Genomic DNA, 18,954 nt, shown 5'->3' with positions numbered 1-18,954 from the left:
CCTCCACACACTCCATTATGCATCTCTTTTAGAACCTTCCTAGCTTGGAATTCATCTAGGCAAACCAGTAGCATCCCATCAATATTCCTCCAATACAGGTCTCCCTGAATAAGAACATATTTATGTGATTTTAAATTTAATGTTCTCCTTTGGCTATATGTCATACCTTCTAGACATGAGGCATTCTTCAAGAAGTATACCACATCTGAATACCATAGTTGCCTCTCAATGATGGTTACAAAAGCTTGTTCAATCTCAACATTGTTTATGTCAATATCCTTAAAGTTTGTCTCAGTCATTAAATTGGCTAAGCCTAAACCTCTTACCAGCTTTGGGATTTTGATCTCAAGATCAAACTCCTATATTCTGCTTATCCATCTGCATCTTTTTCTAGTTACTTCAGACTGGGGCATGATATCCTTGACAGCTACATGTGGTACATAAGCTACAATTTGGGCATTTACCAGATAAGGATGAAATACTTTAACAGCCTTGACTAGAGCATACACCTATTTTTGCATGATTTCATACTTTAACTCAGTAGCCTATAAAGATTTTCTATAGAAAGCAATTGGATGTGCATATCCTTCATCATCCTTCTATAGTAGAACTGTGGCTACTATGTGATAAGAAGCAAAAGAAAATAGTGAGAAAGGCTTACTATAATCAAGTGATTTTAGCACTGGTGCTTCCTAAATAGCCTTCTTAATTTTGTCAAAAGCTTGTGCAGCTTCTTCATCCCAAGAAAACTTTGCATCTTTCTTCAAAAGCTTCACAATGGGCTTGACAATTTCAGCAAAATTTGCAATAAATCTCTAACAAAATTCACCTTGCCCAAGAAAGACTAAATCCCTTTAACATTCTTTGGCTGAGGTACATTATTTATAGCCTCAATCCTTTCAGGGTCTATCCTAACCCCTTCCTTGGAGACAATATGCCCTAATAATTTTCCTTCAGTCACTGCAAAATGACATTTTTGGGGTTTCAAGGATACACCAAACTCCAGAGCCTTGCAAAACACCCTTTCCAAGTGACCGCAGTGATCAACTACCTTCTTTGAGAAACATGTCAAATCATCCTGGTAAACAACCATTATGATGTTGATAAACTCCTTAAAAGCTACATCCATTGCTCTCTGAAAAGTAGCTCCAGCATTCTTTAGACCAAATGGCATTCTCACATATACATAATTCCCCCAAGGGGCAGTAAATGCAGTCTTAAACTGCTCAGACCCCTTTACTAATACCTGATTATAACCTAAGAACCCATCCATCATTGACAATAAATCACAACCAGTTACCCTTTGTAACATGGCTTCCATATTTGGGGAAGAATAATTGTCTTTCAGAGAAGCAACATTCAAATTTCTAAAGTCCACACAAAGCCTTATATCCCCATTCTTCTTTCTGACAAGGACCAAGTCGGATACCCATGAAGAATGTCTTATAGGTTTTATAATCCCCCATTCCCTTAACTTGGTTAGTTCTTGTTGCATTTTGGTCTCCAAAAGGGGGTTAATAAGCCTTTGCTTCTGTCAAAAAGGCTTAGCATTAGGATGTAGAGGAATTTCATGTTGAAATAAGTCTTGTCTATATGCCTTTAGGTCCTCATAGGACCAAGCAAAAACATGTTTATATCCTTTTAATAAGTTAATGAGGTTGGTCCTAATAAGGGGAGACAGGTTTTTTCCAATATACACCAACTTAGGGGATGCTTTTGTCCCTAAGTTCACCTCATCCAATTCCTCCAACTTTGTAGATGATGCTTGATATAAGTGACCATCACTGTAATTGAACATACCCTCTAGTTCAACTAGTCCCCTAGGTATTTCATTTGTCTCTAATTGCACTATGTCACTTCCAAAAATTGTTTCCTGTCCATCTACTACCTCCACCAATGCATTACAATCAATCTTTTGACCTTCATAGTCATCTATGCATTGTACAAATCTAACGATGTCTTCATCATCCTCAAAAACTTGCCAATTGTACACATTATCTGGGATGGTTGGTTTGGATTTTATCTCAATTATTGAGACTCTAGTCAATGTTACATCATTATTCTTTAATGCAATATTATCTTAAAAATCTGCCATAATGTTATTAGACCTATCAATCCAATCAATGGAAAATGCATCAAAGTGTTCAACGACATCCCAAACAGCATGCTTGTACCTTTTTAACTTGTCATTTTTAGATGCATATCTTGACCTTATCTGAAACACTACAAGTTCAGAGTCTCCATAAACCCTTAACAACTTGATCCCATGTCTTTTAGCAATTTCTAAACCCAATAATAGAGCTTCATACTCAGCTATATTGTTTGTACATTAGAATGCTAACATAAAAGAATACTTGAAGGTAATATCTGATGGGGAAACAAATAGCACTCCCGCTCCAGACCCTTCCTTAGAGAAACATCCATCAAAGTACATCTGCCATAGGCCTTCTTGTTGTGATTCCAACTCACCAACAATAGGATCAGTATTCTTCAACTAAGGCTGAATGGGTTCAATCCTGAAGTTATCAAGATCCACATCAATCATGCAATTAAGCATGTTTGGGTCTATTTTTTCAATAACCACTGGGGCACATGGTTCTCTATAAAATTTTGCAAATTCCCATTCACTGGGATAGTTGCATATGACAAATCCAGCTGAAGATGTCCTCCAACAGCAACAGCCCACTACCTAGATAGAAGCATGTCATAATGTGGCTTGGTGTTTGTAACAATTACATCCATTTTATAAGTAGCTTCAGGGAAAGCTACTATTTTTACTTATACATCTCTCATAGTACCCACAACGGGCACTTCTCTATTATCCATGGCATAACATCTCCCATATGAAGTGTGTACTAACCAACCCAGCTCTTTCATAACCCCATAAGGCATCACGTTAGTAGCTGCACCAAAATCTATAATGCAATTTTTTATCAATCTATTATTTACTAACAGTGTGACATAAAAGGGATCTATCTAAGATGATTCCTGATTAATAATGGTGCCCACATTAACTTATGGGACTCCTTGTTCTTGATCCTTCTCATCATTTGCATTTCCCTTTTTTAGAAGAAGCATCTCCATCTGATATACTTGAAATCAGAGAAAAGGTAGCCTCTCTATGTTCTTTTATTTTCAGCAGCTCTATCAAAGGTACCGAAACCTTCAAATGTGTTAAAGCTTGAGTCATATCAAAAACAATGTTAACATTAGACTCAACATGAGTTTTAACCTTTTCTTCCTTCTGGTGACATGTTCTCTTGTCACAAGTGGTTTCTGCCTTACATCCAGTTGTATAAGCAATATCAGGTTTCGCTAAACTACTTGAATGATCACCTTTAGCCTAATTATCTTTGACAAAAGTTTTGTTCTCAGTGGACCTCTGAGAAGAAGTTTCTTTAAAAAATAGAGAACCGGGAATACCTTGACTTCTATCATCTTTGTTGCTTCTCAGGTTATAATTATGCTTAGCCTTAGATATTGCAGCCTTAGTGAGATTGTTGACTTCCTCCTCACTAGGCCTTCTAAGGTGAATCTTTTGATCTTCTATTGTGACTACATTCAAAGTGGGATGCCAATCAATTGTCAACCGCTCTTGGAAATTTGCATTCCTTCTTGAGATATCATATTCACTTCTCATGGATTCACTTAGAGCTTGAGCCACCGTACACTGATAGGTGGAATGTGGCCCATCACATGCCATACACCATGGGGTATTTTCCACATTATGTACATTTCCTCACTTCAAAAGATCAGGGGTAGTCTGATTTTGTGTGTCTTTTGATCTATCTTGCACAGGTTTGCCATCTTTCCATGCAATGTTATATGGCATATCATGCAATCTAGCAGGTCTGTCCTGCTAGTTGTAGTGAGGCTTCTGAGGTTTACTTGCTTTAGCAGTAAGATCCTTGATAGTAGTCATTAATTTCTCTATCTTATCATCTTCTTTAGAGAATTTGTTTTGTTATGCTTTTTGTTCCTGCCACAATCTTCCATCAGTTCTTCTTCCCACTTTACGTGATGCTTTTCTATTACTCTCTACATTGATTGCAATTCTCAAAGTATCCCTCAAGCTATGTGGGTTCTTATCTCTAAGAATGTAAGCCATTTTTGGGTCAAATGCATTATAGTAGGTAGTTAGACACACATTTTCATCTAACCTCATTACTTGAAAAATTCTATGCATTGCCTTTTGAAACCTTGCATTAAAATCTGTGATGGCTTCATTATCAAATTTCCTAATGTTGTTAAATTCATTGAGCATGAAGCTCACATTTGTCTTGTCTCCATATTGCTCTTGAAAGCAAATTTTGAACTCTTCCCAAGAACCTAGACTATCCATAGCTAACCCTCTATACCAATCTCTAGCATCCTCGATCAAGGATTGCACAAACAGCTTCATGATGACATCTTCATGTGCAATTTCATAGTCATTAATCATGTCATCAAAAGATTTTAGATTCTCTTCAGCACTGATAGCATTATTCCCAGCAAACTTCTGGAGTTTATCCCTCATTTTAATAGGGACATGGTTTGGATATCCTGGAATTCCATCAAAATACAACGGCTTGTACGACTCAACATTTATCAGTCTCCTTTGAAACTCATTTCCAATAAAGTTGTTTCTAGTATTCACCCTTGGGCCTGATCTACCAACTCTAGGATTTTGATGGCTTTGATTATGGGGTAATCTGTGACCGGTTTGGTTTGCTGGAAGTGTATTTGGAGGAATAGAAGAAATATTTGGGGCAGCACCTTTAGATTGGTTAATGGGTGGGATAACACTTGTTTGTATTATTGGTTGGGTCTTCAATAAAGAGGCAATAGTATGTTGGGATGTAGGATTACTATGATCTATAGGTGGGAAAGCTATAGGAGGAGCTTTCAAGCATCATATTTTTCCCCTGAATTCAACATTAAGTGCTTCTATTTCAGCCTTCTCTAACTCGCTTTGTAGATCTTCATTTTCTTTCCTTATTCTTTCTACCTCAATTTTTTGCGACATCATTCCCTGGGGTCCTTTTGCACTTCTTGACACTAGACCCATAGATCTATTCTCCACTACTTTCTATTTTCCTTTGTCAATAACAGGTTTGGTAGGTTTGGGATCATTGTGAACCTCCCTACTAGGTTGTAGTGCAACCTTAGCTGCAGAAACAATTTTAGGATCAAGGATTTCCCTAATAATAGGACCTTGCTCTTTACTCCTAGGTTCTCCTTGAGCAAATAGCTCAAGCTCTACAATCTATCTTAGTAACCTATCTCTTTCAATGAGTTTGGCTTTGGTTTGATTCTCCTTTTCCTTATCTTTCTTTTTTCTATTGGTAATCAATTGATGTACTCTCTGATTTAGAACCTCAATCTTCTAAGACACTTCATCTTGGTCTAGCAAGGTTTCCTCTAAATCAAACACTGGTATTAGACAATATTTGGTGAAAGGATTAGATATCGTCATTAGTGCCAAATGGGCCAGCATGAAAACCCATAATATCATGGTCAGAGTCATGAGAAGAGGCATTGGACCTTGCACATGCAGGATGCTTAGAGGACTTACCCGTTTGATTACTCTTTTGTTTCCATGAATGACTTGACTGCTTAGGAATAACAGTTCCTCTCTAGCTCTTCTTGACTAGTTCAGGTAACCCTTCATGCAACTTCTCTTGAGGGTTTTTCTTCATATAAGACCTAGTATTCCTTCTCTTATTCATCTTGCTAACCTGGTGAAGTGACTGTGATTTTTTCTAAAAGAACACTATTTTTTTTTACTTCAGAGTTGCCACCCAATATCTTGGGAATAAAATATATAGTTTAACACAGTGAATCACTTACAAGATACTTAAGAATGAAACTATTGATCCTTAGAAAAGAACAAAATAGTATTCTAAGATGCTATGAGATAGATCAATGATTTTCTTTAGAAAGATAAACTCAATAATTTTCAGAATGAAACAAAGGGAACTTGATCTCAACACTTTTATGCAATAAAGACATAGATCTGTAGTATAAGACTTATCTTATTTGACTCTCCCCAGCAGAGTCACCATTTTTGTTCTGGTGACTTGGATGGGCTAACTCACTTTCAATCTAATTCAATAGTTTATACTAGAGCTCTTTAGATTACTCCCCAGTAGAGTTGCCATTTTCATTTTGGTGACTCAATTGGGCTAACTCACTTTCAATTTGATTCAACAGTCTATACCAAAGCTCTTTAGGTTACTCCCCAAAAGAGCCACCAATTTTGTTGTTCTCCATTTTGACACCTTCTGTTTCTTCTATTTAAAAGTGAAAATTACTGCCCCTGTGTTGCAACGAAAGACAACAACAGTAGTTTGAAATAAAGACAACAATATGAGGTTAAAAAACTAGGAAACCTCCTACAATTTAAGCTTATAAAAGCTTGGGCAGGTGAACCCTTTTAAAGACTATTTCCTCACAAAAATAGTAAATGGTTTGCAGAAAACCAGTGTAAATTCCTGCAAACTTTCCTTAATGACTAGTACAACTAACCTAAATGGAAAAATGGTTTGACTTTTTAAAAGAGGCTCACAAAATGCAACAAAAAACCAATAGATAAACCAGTGCCTTATCTAGGTGACAAAGTCATCTACAACAGACTACAACTTGACAAGAGAAACTATTACACAAATCACAAATTCCTGATCTATTAACTCTGAATATGCCTAACATATACAGAGTGCTAATCTGCACTAGATTTCATCATCAAATCCACACCAAGAGTACTGATATCAATGACTTTTTTCAAAGTATTTTATATTTTTCTCCTTAAGAAAAAGACTCAGAACAACTTCATTAGATGCCTAACAAATTATTCAAATGAGCAATCCTTGATTACTTAAGTAAAATGAACACCAGCACAATGACATAGAGACAATACTAGTCTGAGTTTAAATTCTCTGGACTGTATATTTCATTCCTCCATCAGAAGGTTACAAGTACTTCATATTTGACTCAAAAATTGGTAAGACAAAGGCCTATATTGATTTTGCCAGAGTTTAGCTACAAAATTCTGTCCCTTTTTCTAGGTAGCCTTGGTTTCCTTTAATAGAAATTAGGATGCAACAAGCTTCGGCCCACCTAGAAGAATAATTTTACCCTAACAGTCATTTATTGCAAAAGTTATATTTCTATGCCATTGTAGTTGAGGGAGAAACCTCACATTCTTTTGGGGATGCATGCTTCATTAATTCACTAAGCATTCATTTGGAAGATGGCCAAAAGGGCAGGCTCCTATTACCCAAAAATGGTTGCAACAACTGGCAGCTTCATAATGCCGGTGGATCATCTTGTGCCAGAGAATTGATGAGTTCTTATCATAGACCGATGCACCATTATGTTATTTGCATATCTCCCTGCAGATCTCTTGGGTACCTCTCACCAACCCATTTTCATCTTGAAGAAATGTCATATGCAACTTGCATAGCTCTGCCAATATTTGTTTTGAATATTTAAAATTTTTTTGGCGCCAACGAATCAGGAGGCCTTCTCTCTGAGCACTTTTCCTCTAGTTGCCAAGTCACATCCTTTAAAGTTTGGACGAGTTTCCATAGCGGTATAGAGATAGCCATCCGATCATGGGAAACTAACACACCTTTTAACTTCCTTGAGTAATTTGCTTAAAAATAGGCCCCACCTCTTGGTCTTTGGCTTTTAAAAACTTAACCGCTACTGCACTTGGCCTGTAGAAAATCCAATCTGTCAGACTGAAGAATAAACCCTCAGATCTTGAGGTCACTGCCCCAAAAATACTTTCCATGGGTTACACTTGAATGCAAAATCAGATTCCTTGTATTGAGAGCCATCCACTGATACTTGATAAATCCATATCTGGGCAAAAATTAACCCTCGCAGATCTCAGCCACATGTCACCTCCTGGTTTGCTCATTATTCCCTCTGGACTCTACATATCCTACCACTTCATTAGTCGCCAAGCTGTGACCATTAACATTTGAGCACCTTCATCTTGCGGTATGGTGACTTGGCAACAACCGTAGATCTACCTTGGATCATTGTTGATCTGCCTTAACTTGTTTGGCTTTTACCTTGCCAGAGTGGCTCCCTCTATCACTCTCTCTTCTGGTGGGCCCAACATGTGTCACATCCTAATATGCCTTTGGATCCATCTACCCACCACCTTGGACTTGCCACTAGACCAGGACCCACCCTGACTCTTCTTATACTCCCGCTACATGACACATCCAAATTTGCCTGTGGATCCACTAGGACTACCACCTTAACTACCACCTGGTTAGTCGCTATGTCACATGTGATAACCATTAGGCACTTTCACATGGTGATATAGCAAGGACCATAGATCTTCTTTGAATTTGCTTGATCCTTAATGCCTAGTCCGCTTTCCTTTTAGCGCATGTTCTTTGTTGCCAAGTTGCATGGGATAGTTGGCGAGCACCTTCATATCACGACGACCATTAGACCATCTTGCCCAGTTGTTGATCTTGCTAAACCCACTCGACCTTTAGCTTCTTTGAATGGCTCTCACCTATGTGATGGTGTCACACATGGCATCTCTGGATTTGCTTTGGGATCTACCTAGACCTTCCACCTCATCAGCTACATGGCACCATGTGGAATCTCATGATTTGCTCCTGAGATTAGATTGAGCACGACCCCATCTGCCACCTCAGCACTACCGGACCCACCACTTCATCAGCTAAACCTCTACTTCAGCTAGCCATTTTCATATTTTATCGAAACCCTGGTTTCATCAACACCTTTCATGTCAATGAAACTGATGCCTTTGGTGAGTCCCTTCAATGATCCATCAAAGCCATGGTTTGGTCGATATACACCTTGATGATATGCCACCTATTTTCCACATGGCACCCTTGATTGGCTCCAAAGTTTACAATTGTGCACCACTTATCGTGAGGGTATTCATTCTGGGCTCTCCATTAACCACTGGAATGAACCGCCTCCCTTAACCGCTTGCACTAACTGTCGGCCACAATTCACCACTAGTGGTTTGTCACCAAGTTGTAGGCAATATCTGGTGAGCATTTTTATGTCACAACATAGTGACAGCCCTTGGATCCATCTTGATTGCCTTTGATCTTTGTTGATCTGCTCGACCCTTAGTCCCTCTGAGTGGCTACATCCATCTACCATCTGTTTTGCTACGTCACCATTGGACCTTCTACCTCATCAACTACATGTCACCACGCTACACCTCATGACTTGCTTAGTGCTTACCTCGGTGCCACCTAGCTTGCCAGCTCATCTGTAGCCAAGTCACGACTGTTAACAATCAAGAACTTTAATCATGCAGTATAGCGACTGCCATCTGATCTTCTACATCTTGCTCGCTATTTAATTTTCCCTTCTATTGCAAAATTTTGGGTTCTTTGAGATGCGCATAGGAGGCCCACCGCTTCTGAGCTTCTACTTGCTAAAATCCTTTAAGCTTTGACACTATGAATGTGTGCAGCTTTATGTTTAAATACTAAAATGCTCCTACCCACCACCAATGGGAGATAAATGGTTTTCCTTAGCCGCTTCCATCAGGTCATCGGGATCTCTCCAAACATGCAAACCCGATGTTCAATGCCATCATTCTGTGCTCCGCACTTCTTTGCACTATCCATCAGGTCATTGGGATAACTTCAGAACTTAATTTCCGATGGCTGATATCACCACTGTATTACTTCCTCTGCTTGTATCATGTCATCGGGTCCCACCAATTAGTCACCATGTCGTGGCTATTAACTATCGAGCACTTTTGGGTTGCGGTATAGCGATAGCCGCGAGATCAACAGGAACCTGCTTGATCTTTAGGAAGCTCAATAGAGACATAGGAAAAGACATAAGACTTAGGTAAAAATTAAAATTTATCTGAACCCACCCAGGTGTAGACTTAAAAGGGGGCCCCTCTTGATGACGCACAGACCCTTCCACATAAGTGGAAAAATGACAAGCAAAGACATTGGATAAAAATAAAGGGACATATTGAACCATGAACCTTGAACCGATTAGTAAATGGTTCAAAACAAACATTAAGCATTTAGACTTGCTTATTAAAAAACATTACAAAGCCATGACACAAGGAGGATAAGCTATTGAACCTTGAACCTTTATGAATTACAACAAAGCACAACAAAGGTTCAATTTTTCAAGATACTTTCACGGAAAAGAAAAAACCCTAAACCTTCAAAATTTTATAGGTCCCAAAAGATACATTTGGACTTGGATTTGAAGTTGGAGAAAGTTCTGGTATTGCAAATAATCAAGATCGCAGTAAACCGGTAAGACAACCTAATGCTTATAAATTTAATGGGAAATGTTTTAATTGAAACAAGTTTGGTCATAGAGAAAATTAGTGTAGATTTAGAAATAATTAGAATAAAAACTTACCCACTGGTCAATGTTCCAAATGCAATAAAGTTGGTCACAATTTAGAAAATTGTAGAATGAATGTGAAATGCTATGTTTGTGGTAGATTTGGACATTCATCTAATCAATGCAGAACACAAACCGGTCAAGGATATGGAAAAGCTATTCAAAGGAATAATGTAACTTGTTATGCATGTAACAAGATTGGGCATATTGCAAAATTTTGTAGAAGTGAGACTATACCGGCAAACAATAAATGATCTAATGAGAAGGGAAAATAAAAGGTAAATGAAATAAAGTAAGAATTTTCAAAACAATGGATTAAGAAGGGAGATCAGAAAGTTGATGAAACTATCTCTGCACTGGTAGAACAGAGCAATCCTCCACCGGTAGGAGATTATTTATCTTACTAAGGAATAATCCTTAGGGGGTATTGCAGCAAGTTGAAAATCATGCATTATACCCTCGGTTAATGGTAAGAAGACACATTTCTTCTTTACCGATAGATATGTTAAGTTTTCACTTAACCGACGAGCATTTAATGTGGTTGTTGAAGAGTATTTTGGCTACATGACACCAGAAAACCTTCGTTTCAACTCACTACGCACTCAAACATTCTGAGAGCATGAAATTGAGCAAGGGCAATCTAAAGGCGAAGCAGTGAAGTGATTTTTTAGGCATTCAAGGATTTCAACTGAAGAGGTATTTATCTTTCGAAATGGCATCTTCATCTTCTGCACCTAAGTTTATTGCAAACCCTACTATGGTAGAGAATATTAAGCACCCTAGACCTGTATTCAAGATTATCCCTGAAATTGCTAAACAAGATGATTCTATTGGAGCTTTTTCAAAAATTCAGAAGGGTGTCACTTTTGCCAAAGACCCAAGAATCTATATCCACTGCAACATAGAAGACCTAGGGACTGAGGACTTGAATAAAATGTTAATTGATGTTATTACTGATGAGCAATATCTAATTAAACCTAAACATAATATTGTTGAAGATAGGTTTTGTTGAAATTCTAAGCATTCTTGAATTTCCAAAGGAAGTAGTCCATCTTGTGTTGAGCAGAGTCCATGGAGAATTTATGTGGTTAGAGTTAGTTTGGAAAATAACCAAGGAAGTAATCAAGGTAGTTACTAGTTTACCCTCAACCAGTAGTAGGCCTGACAAAGCCAAGAAAATACCTAACAAGGGTGTGATGAGCTTAACCGAAGCTACATCTGATAGTAGATCCCTTAGAGTCAATGATGTTAGAGATGCAAATGTGAGATATGTGAGTATGGTGCTTGGCTATAGAGTAACACATGCAAACATATTGAATTCGGTTTCTAGCCTTTGTATTCACGGTGCATATGAGATGGTAAAGAACAACACTAAAATTGATGTTTGCGAGTGGCTTAAGGATGAATTAATTGATAACTTGAAGAAGGTTAAAGGTGACAACAAAGGAACTTTTCGCTTTGGCAATTTGCTTGTCTATCTGATGCTTTACTTCACCAAAGAGATACCCAGCATTGGTCATAAGGATTTTGGATATGAAATCCTGGTAGGAAAATAGATTCTGGAAGATTTCCCCGGTATGGGCAGTGACTGTGACAAGATAATCACAGATTATTTCAAAACTTTTTCAACCAAAATGAAGGCAAGAGAGAGGTTACCACAGAGTATAGTTGACAAGTATGACAAATAAATCTTCTTTGTTATTAAATGTGATGAGACATAGATGGAAGCAGTTAGCCCTCGAACTATTTGGGTCACTGAAATGGGTTATGAAGTTGATTTACCCATTCTTGAAACATATGCAAAAACACTACTTGATGCACCTAGAGAACCATCAGAAGAAATTTTTGGAAGTGCTGAAACTATAGAGAGTGTTGTTTCTATACAAAAGCAGAGAAAAAAAAGAGAGAAATTTATCAGAGATGCATCCAAGATGGATAAGGAGGTTAAAGAGAATGTAATGAAATTAAGCGGTATATCTGCTAGTGAACTAGAAGGACTAAAACTAGAAGGACATGTTTCACCGGTTGTCACTTCTTCTAATACTGATAGTGGAAAGGCAGCTGAATTCAAGAGAGTAGAGAGGAAGAAGAGAAAACCCTCACTGGTACCTTCTCCTTCTCCCAAGAGAACCATAACACTAAGGAAGAAGCAATAGGCAGTTAGGGAACCTAAGAAGAAGCTTACACCAAAGAAGAAACAGACACTGATTACCCCTACTCTGGAAGAACTACTGAATGAGATAACACAGGAAGAAAATCTGATTAATGTAAGCAAATTGCATCATTCTTTTAAGGATTCTGACAAGGAAACAATAGAAGAGAGCATTATTTTGTATTTATAAATCTATAAGAAGGTTTTGATTGAAGTTGTAGATGATATGCCAAATGACTTGTATTTAAGATTAGAAGCTAAAAGAATGTTAGTGATGGAATTAGACAAAAAGTTAAAGGTTGAAGCATTATTGGCAGTACATCTTGTAAATTCTAAGGAATAAATTGATGAACTAATTGCTGAGGCAAACCAGTCAGTTTTTGTCAGTGGACATCGACAAGTGAGCCTAATGGCTTGGAGAGGTAAAAGAGATTGTTGATGAAACTACAAAAAAATGGGATATATTCTTTGTTGAAAAGGAAAAGCAAGAAGAAAGGAGCAGACTAAAAATGGACAAAACTTTTAAGGTATATCAGAAGGATAAGGATAAGGGTAAAGGAAAAGTTGGTGGTGTTCCTGCAATAAAGGTTATAGATAATATTCCACCTCTAGCTTAGGATATCCCACTAGTATAGACAGTCAGTCCACCTGATATGGGAACTAAAGATGTTACTCTTGATAATAGTAACCCAGATTTTTAGATTCTTTTTTCTATGAACGTTGATAAATAGGATATTAACATTGTTGTAGATAAAGAGACTACAAAGGTTAAGGCAGATGATGTTAAGGTCAGTGAGATCTCTGAGTCACTGACACACACTATTGACTCTTAGAAAACTAAGATACCAGCACAAGCTGAGCAACCAGAGACTGAGGAATCAATAGAGGATAAGGTAACTAATACTGAGCAACCAAAATCAGAGAAACCGACAGTTGAAGAGGTTCTTATACAGAATGAAAAACCAAAAGAAGCAGAGGTAATTACACAGATAGACAAACCAATTGAAAATGTAAATAAAGAGGAAGCAATCGATGGAAATAAGGAAGAAATAGTGAAGGTAATTGGGCAAGTATCTGTTGAAAGGAAATCTATTGCACAACCAAGCACATCTACTATTGATTTTAGACCCACTAATGTAATAGATGTTCTATTGGATTCCATTAAGAGGATAATAGATTGCAATGCCTTAGCATTTAAGGATATTAATGACACATTACCTATCTTGAAGATGATTGCACCAACCTATAAGATAGGTCACATCAATGATTCTTTAGGTAAATTAGACATATTGTCCAAATTTATTGTTGAAAATGTTCTAACCATTGATAAGGTGAATGAGGAAATTGTTAAGGATAGAGTGAACAAAGAGAAAGGTGAATTCTTTGATAAAACCATCAAAGATTGTACTGAACACATGGATTCACTATTACCGGTACTTAACTCAACAATTTTGGAATATAAGGAGTTGTATAGAGAAGTTTGCAAGCCTCACCACCTAACTGAAGATATTGATGAGGAAATTAAGAAGACATAGAAGGAAATAGATGACATTGCAGATAATTTGATAGGTTCTTCAGAACTTACCTCAGTTTGTGAGTAGGAAACGGCATTTTTTTAGGAGAAGTTGGAAAAACTTGAGAAAGAGAAGGCAAGGATAAGGTCAAAGGCCTAGGAACTGAAAAGAAAACTTGGTCCAAGATTGGACAGTCTTATCATTGAGCGGGTTGAGCTATCAAAGGCAACAATACAAGGAGAATGGTCACTAGAGTAGCAAATGCACTATCTGACCGGCATGATCCAGCAAACAGAGACCATTATTTCTAGCAATAACAAATTCATCCAGAGCCTGAATCTAGTTTTGGCTGATATCTTTCAAATTATACTCAATCGGTTATAGGCTATGAGGTATTATTTTGGTATTATTTAATTCTTTTTGACATCCTTTTCCATTGATTCCAAAGGGGGAGTAGTATGGAGAAAAATAATGCATAGAAGAGATCACTTGCTCAGGGGGAGCACATCTTTTTGGGATAAGATTTTGGACTTCATTTTTTATAACAGTTTTGGATTTTTCTCATGAGTGTTTCCATCAATGCCAAAGGGGGAGATTGTTGGCATTCTACACTCTATGAGAATATGGTTGATGTTATCATTGATGGCAACCAACTGGTAATCGGTTTATACACAGGCACTGACATCGCAGACTTCATACACCGACACCGGCAGGCACAATCATCGGCATCCAGATTACATCGGCAATGGAGTATATCGGTTCTCAGGCCGACGTTAAACAAAGTTTTGTTTATATTGTAAATGTAATTAATTATTTGTAAGTCGACTTGGTATATTGTAAAGACTCATATATGTATGAGATCTTACAGGTCGAGAATATTATATGTATGAGGTGATATAGTGGACAACGAAAGGTTTTTGGTTAAGGTATCTGACTGAGCTTAAACTGGTACTGAACCAGGCATTTGAGATGCTATTTTGAGTAGTACATTGAATTAGATTTCAGTGAGACTCTTCTATAGAGCAGTGAGCTCTAGGTTGTTGGCCTTCCTACATGTGCAGGCCCCTATTGTAAGCATTATTTATTCATATTGGCCAGTGAGTAAATATTGTGGATCACAAATCCCATCGAGGTTTTTCCCACACTAGGTTTCCTCGTTAAAATGTCTTGTGTTATTGTGTGCATTTATGTTGTCTCTATTATTTCTCTTTGCTGCATTATTTCTTGTTTCCTGATACATTGATTTGGGTTGCAAATCTATAAATAAGTTTAACTATTTCACTCACCTATTAGACACTAATTCACCCCCCTCTCAATGTCTTTGGGACTATCATTGAATCTAACAAACTTCACCAAGAAGAGGATACAACTTCTAGTTGACATATGTCACCCTTGATCATAGAGGAAATGCCCTATGTCAACCTATCACCTAACCTATGATAGCATCTTCATCTGGTGGAAGTCCTGTTAGTTGACATTACACTAGCAATCTAGTGACTTGCTCATACTTCACCTCCAATGTTGATGTGATTCAAGTAACATTCTGCCTCTTCATCACAATCAACAACCAATCATGAAGTCTCTTCATCCCAGTTGTATGCATCACTATGACAACAACCTTTTTCTCACTGGTCACTTTACTGCACCTCTAGCATAACGGTACATACCAGTTTACACTTTTTTGCATGATGATGGTCACCAATGACAACACATAAACTCTTCTCTTATATTGGTTATCCTGCTATACTGGTTGACATCAATGATAGCAATACCAACAATCTATCATACCAGTTGCATCCTTCTATACCAGCTGAAATCAATGACAACACAATGACAACAACACTTGATTCTTAACATCCTTAAACCCCTCATGAATCTTCTCTTCAAGGTATGGGGAAAATTCAAAAATCATTGTATAAATATAGATTTTGAATTTTCATAGCCATATACAAGAAATCAGGTGGCCTAACTGTAATTGGTTTGAACTCCAAGACCTGACATAGAGAAAAAGGTAGCCTGAAAATAAGGAGAAAAAGCACCAATGGTAAAAGTCTCCTCTGAACTAGGGCCAATGTAGTATGTTGTTTGTCCTACTTTTGCCAAATGAATTGGAAGAAAGTAGGTTGTAATGAAACCTTTTATTTTATAATACTCTGCCTTCAATTCATTTAAACATACTTGTACCAGGTTAGCAGATGGTTCATACAAGTCAAAGATCTCCTAGAATTCCTCTCTCTTGATTGTCAGCATAATCTCTCCTTCGTCTCCCCTTATAACCCTTGAGATAGGGTCATATCTATTTGCAATGGCCTTGAGAAGGTCGATATCCATGAATACATTTGGCACCAATAATTTACCCAAGTCATATTGCCAGACACTTGAGAATGGGGATTGTAAATTCCTCTATCCATTCCATAATTTGAACATATCTATCCTAGTCATTGGTACCCTAGCATTTGCCAAGTGGTACACTTTATTAGTCAGCCATTCTCTTAGGGTTTTCCTATGAACAATTTTTTGCCCTTGGTACTTGTCATTAGTCGAGCGCTTTAATTAGTTGAGAAAATCATCAAAAAGATTTCACTTCAAATATTCAGTCTACCCTGAATGTTTTCACAAGGGAGCCATCTTACCAGACTAGGGTTTCTATCACTTAACCACAAGAGGAAAAGAAAACTATGATTCAACACAAGAACATAAATATGCAAATTCTTATCAAATTCTAAACCTTAGAACAATTCATGAGGTTTTCCCTACAATTACTCACACAATTCACACTTCAATCATTTAGGGAACATAGAAGGGGTGTTAAGTAACTTACTCCTTTGTAAATACTAAGTGAATCACAATCCTGCACTACAAGAACCCGTTTCAATCTTGTTCAGCTTTAGGGATACCTTCTGAATCTCTATGAATCACTTTATGAATTGAAAATAGCTTTGAGAATACTTTTATTATTGATCTGGAATGAAACACCACTATCTCATTCGCCATTACTGCTCGCACTTGTAAAAAAATGACTCTAACTTTCATTTGAAATAAGTTTAAAACTGAACCATCGATCATCTTCCATAATGGTGTATCATATGATTATATTTAGTCAATATGAAATTGACCATCATATTTGGCAAGCGGGTCCACCCAAAGTATGACATGACATAGCCAGCTCACCACTTACTTCTCCTCAATTAGCAACCCTACCATCGACTTTTCTTTTCCCGCCTTGATATGTTGCATCATCTCATGATGCTATGGTCTTTAACCCCCTTGCATCTTCCTTCATGGGGTTATGAGGGTCATTAGATCTGTTCGTACTTTACCCACAGGGCATAGCGATCACTTAACAATGACCACTAACTCTCAAGAATTTCTTCGATTGGGATTAAAACATCATCACTCAAGTTTACCACATGTAGAAACATTCACCTTTAGTAATCTGGTCTTTACTCGATGGGAACCTTCACTGCTGAGGACACATGGCATCATCTCATGATGTCACGATCCTTATCTTCCTTGCACTTTTAACCATGGGGCTGCATGAACCATAGGATCTACTCGCAGTTTACCATAAAATCATCGACAAAAATATATAACACTTTAGACTTAGGAAAATCTAGGTGCTGGTAGAAAAATGTTAAACAAGACCCGCCTAGGATAATTTTACATGCAAACTTAAGAAAATATAAAGGGGTCGACTGAAAACAACTTAATGCCTAGGAAAAACAATGGCCCTGCCAACAGTAACTGACCCTTGGCTTAAGTGAAAAAAGGTAATGCCAAATTATAACTAGCTTAGGGTTTTTAACAAAGATTTAATAAAAAAATGCATAAAACCCTAAAACCCTAAACTCTAAGGATAGGAACAGAGAACAAAAGTAATTCTGAATGATCTAAAAATTGACCAAGGCATGAAAATATTTTGCATAGTGATTTTTCAGGACTATCAGTGGCTCTAGTTGGGGACTTTCATTTCACTAGAATGAAATGAGAATCCAAAATCTTTGGTGAGGAAGACCATTTTTTAGAGAAGACCCAAAGGAAGTTACCTAGACAGGGTAACTCAAACATAAAGGAAACTAAACTACCTATGTACAAGACCTAAACTAATGCTCATGGAAAAGTAACTACTTTAAGAAAAGTAGAGCTTGAATAATTTTCCATGAACATGCAATTCAAGAGTATCACAATTTATATCTTGGAGAAAATATGAATCTTCTCCCCACTTGCTCTGGATCAGATATGGGCCAAGCCAAATGGCATCAAACTTGCCATGTTTTCCTTTATCTTCTAATTTGGTATTCTACATCAGAATCAAATCATTACCTTGAAAAGTCCTTATAGTTGTTCTTTTGTCATACAAGGTTTTAAGTTGCATCTATAATTTTGCATTTCTGGTGTTAGGTTCTCTTCTAATTTCATCTAATTCTATCAAAGCTTCAACCCTCAACTGCATATCATCATCTATATCATTGTAATAAGTTTGGACAAACTTATACATTTCCATCAAATTGTTTTGAGGTAATCTTGTGCACATACCATACACCAAGTCAAAAGGTTCACATCCTATTGCTTTCTTAACTGTCACTCGGTCTGCCCAAACTACCAATTTTAACTTTGAATCCCAAGCCTTTTTATTTTTCTCCAGGATTCTTTTAATAATTTTGATCAATCTTTTATTGCTCGATTCATCTTGCCCATTTCCCTATGGGTAGTAAGGTGATGAGTATGAAATATGGATACCATATTTGTTGCAAAAATCTTCATATTCCTCTGACCTAAAACTCATAGTACTATCAGAGACTATTCCTTTAAGACATTCAAATCTAGTCAATACATTATTTATGAGAAAATCAATCACCACCCTACTTATTTCCTTCCTAGTAGGTATAGCTTCAACCCACTTAGTGAAATAGTCAG

This window comes from Cryptomeria japonica, chromosome 10, assembly GCF_030272615.1.
Source record: "Cryptomeria japonica chromosome 10, Sugi_1.0, whole genome shotgun sequence".
Taxonomy (NCBI): domain Eukaryota; kingdom Viridiplantae; phylum Streptophyta; class Pinopsida; order Cupressales; family Cupressaceae; genus Cryptomeria; species Cryptomeria japonica.
This window is presented reverse-complemented; position numbering follows the sequence as displayed.